The sequence below is a fragment of the Pinus tabuliformis genome, chromosome J (genome assembly GCF_031772625.1).
Source record: "Pinus tabuliformis cultivar Carrire ecotype Pingquan chromosome J, CPIR1, whole genome shotgun sequence".
NCBI classification, from domain to species: Eukaryota; Viridiplantae; Streptophyta; class Pinopsida; order Pinales; family Pinaceae; genus Pinus; species Pinus tabuliformis.
Window position 1 is genome coordinate 495,319,055 of NC_142295.1, and position 7,646 is coordinate 495,326,700.

The window sequence follows — 7,646 nt, forward strand, 5'->3', positions numbered from 1 at the left end:
ACATAAAAGTACTTATGATTATCTAAAAGCGTGTCTTCCCCATACATAAGGAAACAGGTTAACGACCTAAGATTTGAAAACATGTGCCAAGAGTGAAAGTTTACCCCCTTATGGACCACCAACAAGTTATTTCAAGTGCCGGTCTTTCTTAAATTATAGAGATCAGTTATAAGCCCACCTCGCATTTATGAATAGTAACCAATAATAACTATCTTCATTCTAATTAACAAATGGGTTATGATCCAAGTTAAACCATTATATTATTTGTCATCTATCTCGATGCTTCAAAGTAGAAAAAATTGTGGAATCAGCTTGTAGGGTCATTTTTAATGACGGGTCTCAGTTTGAAGAATTGGGGTCTAAAACCTTGCCGAGCCATTTTGAGGCAGCAAATGACTAGGAGACAAATTAATGGCATAAAGGCATAAGAGAGGCTTGATGGAAAAAATGACATCTTTAAAACTTAATGGACAAGACCATTTCCAAGTAAATTGGTTGTTCCTAATAGCATCCAATTCTAGATGTAGTAAAAGCAACAATTTGAAATCAAGGCCAAAATTTAATAGTAGTTAGGGTTGAAGAAGAAACCATTGATTCAGTTGATTTGGTTGAACTCATTGTTGGTCCAGTAGTTGAAGCTATTTACCCAGTCCGTTTGTTTTGATCAATGAAGAGGGTCAAGAGTGTAGGGACACACACGTTATTTTTGGGGTGGGTGAAAAACTTTACCCCTTTAGTATGGGATGTTAGAATTATCATCTACACTCAAAGACCTTTCTAATGGTACAAGAATCGCATCAAACGAAGTTCGTGTGCAAAAGTTATGCCTCCCACAAGTTGACCTACCATGTTGACCACCATGGTATGAGTAGTTGCCACATCAAACCTCATTACTCATGCATATGGGGCTAGCCACATATCAGTTTTGAAGAAGACTCTAGAAGATTCAAACCCATAACTCTAATTAAGGGTTGAAAGAGTCAAATATTACCCCTGGTTGGATATTTGAACTATGTTAAATACTAGGCCACTAGCATGAGTAAGACTTCTATTCTATGTTTGTATTTTGTTCCATAATTGAAAAAAGCAACTAGGAGTGGGAAGTGAGAGAGGATAGGAGAGGGGGTTTAAGTTCTCCAACAACGTTACAGGACAAAAGTCTCAGGTAACTCCATTGAGGGTAACTCTTCCTTTGTATTTGCATATTTACATACCAGAGAAAAGAGAGTAAAGAAGCCTCACCATTTACATGGGTTTTCTCCCATAAAGGTTTCATAGGGAAAACTTTGTGCCTATTGTGGATGGTGTGTATTTTTTTCCATTATGTATTTCTCACAATTTAGCTAACTTATTTTTAAGCATAAAAACAATAAATGCATAATTTGAGATTAAAAGGGAATTAACGTTCACAGTAAAGGTCCTAATATTTTATCAAATCTGTTGTGAAAAAATGTTTTCGTGGAATATTCATGGTAATTTACAATCCATATTGGTACTAGAGTAGTTTTTTTTTAGGTATTTATAGGAAGTTGCAAGGGATCCAAGAATTTGTCTAAGGAAGAATTCACATAGCCCTTGTCATGGATAACAAGTTTGTTCACGATAACCCACATGATTTAGCAAAAACGAGATTTGTGAGGCTGGTAGCGGAAGTCACCAACATCACTCACAATATGAACCTCCTCATGGAAACTTTAGCAAACAAGTCGAAATCGTTAAGAGAGAATGGAGGTTCAAACTCAGGGTTTAGATTGGAGGGAAATCCATGGGATAATGAAGACTCAGAAAAGGAGTCAAGGAAAGAGCCTAAGAAAGAGCAGTCAAGTATTAAAATTAGTAGCAAGGGAGAAATTCCTATAAGAAACCCTAAAGAGGGCTATGTTGAAAATTCAATTGGTCCAAATTGATTAGACAAATAAGTATTAAAGCAAATATATTTGGAGCGAAATTTAAATTTAATCGGTTTCCCTCCAAAGAATTCAAAGTCAACTTTAGTAAAATAGAAGGGTTTTGATTAATATAAATAGAGATCAATGTAAGCTTATTTATCAATGTCAAGTAACCTTTGAGGTTCAATTTTTTTTTAGGTTCGAATATTTTTATTGTAGTTTGCTCCAACTTCAATGGTTCGACATTCTTCTCGTTTGTAATGTTGGCTTAGATGTTTTGTTGATGCTCACACTAAATCAAGGAATGGTTTCAGCTTGTTTCAATCTATGGAAATTACAATGGCTTGATCTTTAGGTGACATCATATCAATTTGCGGTCATATAAGTTGTAGTCATCTTTAGAACCTGGCATTGCATAAATGACAATGGTCTGCACACACTAATATGGCTCACATATGTTATAGGATGGCCTGCATCACATGACCTGCAATGGTATGGCTTGCATAAGTTACATGGATGGCCTGCCATGATACAACATGGTTGCATATATTATAGTGTGACCATATAGTATGGCCAACATTCAAATAGTGGTTCGCTTCTTCATAAACAATGCATAGTCTTTCTAGTGGCATCGACATTATCGTTCTAGTGGCATCAACATCAATTATTACACCCTTTACAGTAGTATCAATTATGTACAGTAGCATTATTTATTTTGTGGCATTAACTCATTTCATATTCTTTTGTGGCTCTTTATCATTGATGTTTTGTCTCCATATGAGACGGTTAATCTATATTAAGGTTTACATTCTTCAAGATAAGGATCGCTCTCCCTTAGGGCCCACAGACCTTCTGTTATTGTATGTATTATTTTGGTATATGATATGCCTCTCATCCTATAACTCTGATGGCCTTGATGTATGTCTAGAAAATATGAGTGTGGCCTATGTGTCATGTGGTTTGAAGTCATCTCTATTATGACAACAACCTTTGGTACATATATGTCATTATGCTTCTTCTTTTTTTATCAAGTAAAGGTAACTAAGGATGGCAGTCCCACAACAGTTTATGTAAACATGGAAAATACATTTATAGTATGATGACATGGAAAGCAATATATGTGACATTGCAGACATATAAGACAGCAGACAGTTTTTGTAAACATGGTAAACACCTTTACAAAATGTATGGCATGGGAAGTAGTATATGTGACATTGTATACATATAAGACATGGCAAACAACATATATGATGGAAGTCACCCTTCTGATATATAGAAGTGATTCCTATAACATATTAGGTAGGCTCTCTTAACGTATGTATGTTAGTGACATGATATAGTAGTCATGGCAGATATTTTGATGGGTCTCAAAGATAGGATATGGCTTGGACCTTGATCTAAGGCAATGACGATTTGGCAGTGGATTGGTATAATTGTAATCGAATGTGGCAGTATTTTCACTGTAACTTTGATACAACAATAATGGATGACTCTAGTAACCATAATATAGCAAAAGCATTCTTGAATTACTGAATGGCAGTTCACAAACATAGTTGTGAATTGACTTGATTTGGTTCTTGGAGGCCTATTGATGTATCTATTTGTACTTTGTTGAACAATTGATGAAATCTAATAGAAGAAGAAAAATTGATTGCGGGTTTTCCCCCTTGTGGTGTTATAGCATCATTTATCATCCTTGTATACTTGATGCTCTGATTCATGGCCCTGGGCAACCCTTTCCCTTCATACTTGGTCCTTTTACTAAAAAACATTATTTTAAATTCCATACACGACTCTTCCCTTCAAAAAGTGTGTACACGCGCGGGTCCATATATACCCAACCCGCATATATAATTTGAAATATAAAATCCTTATTTTATGGGCGAGGTTTACGGGTTACACCGGAAACCCACGTATAGGAGACAGTGGCCTAACTAAATCCCAATTGAAACAATTGTTTTGAGGTGGTATAAATACACCTCATGGGAAGGCTTAAGGGGAGAGAAAGATAGGATATTGATATTATATCCAATTGGTTTGTGATCAAGTATGTTTTATCCCTATGCCTCCTGCACTCCCAGGTATAGGGAACCCTTGTTTACTGACAGAGATATTCATTTCCTTTATATGACATCTATGTGTATGCATTTGAAAGAGGATTGTTGAGGCTTGGGCTGGACGGATCCGGAGGAAGGTTTCGCTTGGAGCCGCGATCTAATCAGGTTGTATTCTTCCATATTTCTTTGCAGACATCAATAAAGAATCTTTGTCATATTCCTGATGTTATCATATTTATGCTTTAATTCATGTTATGATCTAATTATGTATGATTTCATGTTTTATATCCATATGCATATATGATCTAACATTCATATCTTGAACATGCTTCGAATTACTGCTAGTATATATGTTTTTTTCTGGAATGAGTTTCAAGTTTTGAAGCATTGGAGGAAGCAAAGGGTTTGAACCCTGCGGGAACATCTTCAAACGTAGGACCTACAAGTACTCTCTCTTCATCCCACTTTAGTAGTTTAAGCATTAGGATTGCTTGTTTTCTTGCTTCTTATTGGTGTATGCCCTTCGATCTGTTGGGGTTTTCAACCCAGACCCTAGGGTGTTTTATCCCGTAATAGAATTGGCGACTCCGCTAGGGAATACAATTTTGTATTTCCTTGTTTGGGTTTTTTTCTCTCTTGATCTGGGCTTCTTGTTTGGTTTCTTGATTTTTCCAATATCTTTGATTTGTTTGCAATCTGGGCAAAAAGTCTGATCTTCTGGATCAAGCCTAAATTTTTTATTTTTCTTTGTTGGTCTATTTATACGCGGTTTTCAATTCACACAGTTGCGTACACACGCGCTTTTGTCCAAAGAAAAATGTGTATACGCGGGTTTCCTTGAGTACAGTCGCATATATGCGGAGGTCTATCACTGCACAGTCGCATATGTTTGGTTTTGAATGGATTTTTTTAGATTCTGAGTTCAGTAAAGGGTTTTGCTTTATTTTTTGTTGCTTCTGTTTAGTCATTGATTTTTTGGGAGAGTCTTGTTTCTTGTTTCAGTTTCCTATCTCTCTTTGTGGAAAAACACAGTCAATCTAGGGTTTGCGTCTTGGTGAAGTGCTAGTTTTTGTGTTTGGGTTCAAGGCTTCTTAGTGAAGTTCTTGGTTGTTATGAGCTTTTGGAATAGGGATTTGGTCTCAATTCACTTATAGCATAGCCTTTACATTGCTTTGCCTTGCTTCTTAAGTTGAAATATTTGGTTTTTTCTTGGTTTTTGAGAAAGTCCTTCTTGCAATCTTGAAAAGTTTTTCTTGTTCTTCTTGGAATCTTTCTTGTTTGTTGGAGTTTGTATGCCGCTGTTCAGATCAGTTTGTTTGAGTTTGCAGCCTCTTTTCACTTTAAGCCTTATCATGTTAATGATTCCTATGGCTTGTGAAATTTTAGGTTCTTTATGCTCGAATTTGATCTTGAAGCCTTTAGTAGTTTTGTTTTCTCAAGAACTTTTTTGTGCCCTTAAAAAGAAAAAAATAGAAAAACATCTTTTTGTTTCCTTTTTTTTGTCTTCTTATCATTTTTGAGCAAGTGTGAAGTCTTTTCATTAGGTTGAATTTGCTTGATTTTGGCGGAAAGTTTTTGATTGAATTTGTTCCTCCTTTTTGTCAAGTTTTGACCTCTTGATCTCTTTGAGAAACACATTTGCTTGCTTTAAGAGCAATCCTTGGAATCTTGCATTAAGCATTTTTAGTTTGCGTTAGGATAGATGCATTGTAAGACTTTTTAATATTTTTTGTAGATTTTGAGTGTGTGAGCGTGTGTTTTGAAAAAGAAAAGAAATTTTTTCTTTCTTAGTTTGTTCATAGAACCTTTTGTAGAAATCTCTTTCATCGAAGAAAAAGAGTTGCATATGCATGTAGCTAGGTTTTCTATTGGTTTCTTCTTGTGTCAAATAACATCATAAGTTGCACTTCCATTTTACCCTTGACTTAAGAACAACCATTAAAATCAAGTGCTAAAACTAAAATGAACTAGAATTTTTTGATTTGTCATATATACATCAACTAGTCTAGGTCATTTAGGGCCTTAGAATAGGTGTGTGGAGAGTTAAATCTCTAAGGCCACTCTAAATTTAAACATAGAAGTTGATTAAAAGAGTGAAATCCAATGTCATTAAGTTGTTCGAGAAAGCTCTTCTCTTCTAGGAGTTAAGCACGAGGGTGAGTGAAAGCAGGGAAGAGAGATACCCCCTCTCCTACCTGATGGATCCTGTTAGGTCCCTATACTACTAGTGTAACCCCTTTATTGTTATTAGTACAATCCCCTTATTATATTGTTGTGCCCATGTAGTCCCCATATTATTATTATTGTGCCCCATAGAAGCCCACTATTGTTATTATTGTGCCCTTACATTATTATTGTTATGTCGACTCTGATGATATTATGACCCCTTAGACTCCTATATATAGAAATGAGGTCTTGTCATTTGTATCATCCAAGAATTGTTCATTTGTGTAAATAGGAGGTTTCCCCCTCGAAGAGTTTGAATTATAAGGTGTTGATCTTTCTTTTCTATCTTTTTGTGAGCTGGTTTCATAACATTTGGTATCAGAGCTTTGGATTCTAGGGTTTTGCTGCTCCAAACAAGTCATTGTGGAATTTTTGCTATAACGTTTTCGCTAAGAATTTTAAGAAGCTAAAAAAAAACCATTTGAGAAGAAATCGTTCTAAACCTCGATTCCGAATTTCAGATCTTTTCTCACTACATTTTCGGAGATATGATCTGAGGAAGTTAGGGTTGTTGCAAGCTCCAGAATTCCATCTCAAGTAGGTCATCATGGAATTTTCACTATAACTTTTTCTCTACGAAGTTTCACAAGCTAAAAAAAAACCCATTTGAGAATAAATCGTTTTGAACCTTGGGTAGGAATTTCAGATCTTGTCTCGCTATATTTTAGGAGATATGATCTGAGGAAATTAGGGTTTTTGCAGAGTCCCTAATTACATTCCAAACAGGTGACCTTGGAAAAATCGTCATAACTTTCTCTACAAACATCATATTGAAATTTAGTAAGAATTTACAGAAAGAGGACAAAATGTAGTTTTACGTATATTGGCTTTAGGTCCTTATGTTGAAACAGTGACACGTGGTACTTCGTACAAGTTCGCTCTACTGAACCAGTCTATAATCAGGTCATCGTGGGAGATTTGACATAACTCTTCCTTGTAGAATCCAATCTTGATCAGACTTGCGGGGTTAAAAAGAGGACTCAGAGGGCTACTGCAAGACGCAATTTTAGAACTTTGAGATCTGAAAGTACATAGTTACAGCCATTTCAAGATCGAACTCCTAAAATCAAGAAAAGGCGATATGAGGAAGTTTGATGGAAAGGACCCGGTAAATTGGATACTATAGATGGAGCAATATTTTGATCTACATGAAGTGGAACTGTTACAAAAGGTACGTTTTGCATCTTCATATTTAGGACGAGATCAATTTTTATGGTATAAAGGGCTGTGTTCTCGTAAACGACTTGTTACGTGGTCAATTTTCACGGAGGAAATGATAGCACATTATGAGGATACAAAGAGAAACACCTTCTTTAGCCAATTGATAAATCTCAAACAAAAGTGTTCAATGGAAGAGCACATTTAGGACTTTCAAAAATTGAATATAAGGGAAAATGATATTCCAAAGAAGTAGAGGATTGATGTCTCCATAGGGACTTTAAAGGATAACATTCAACATGAGGTTCGTCTTTGG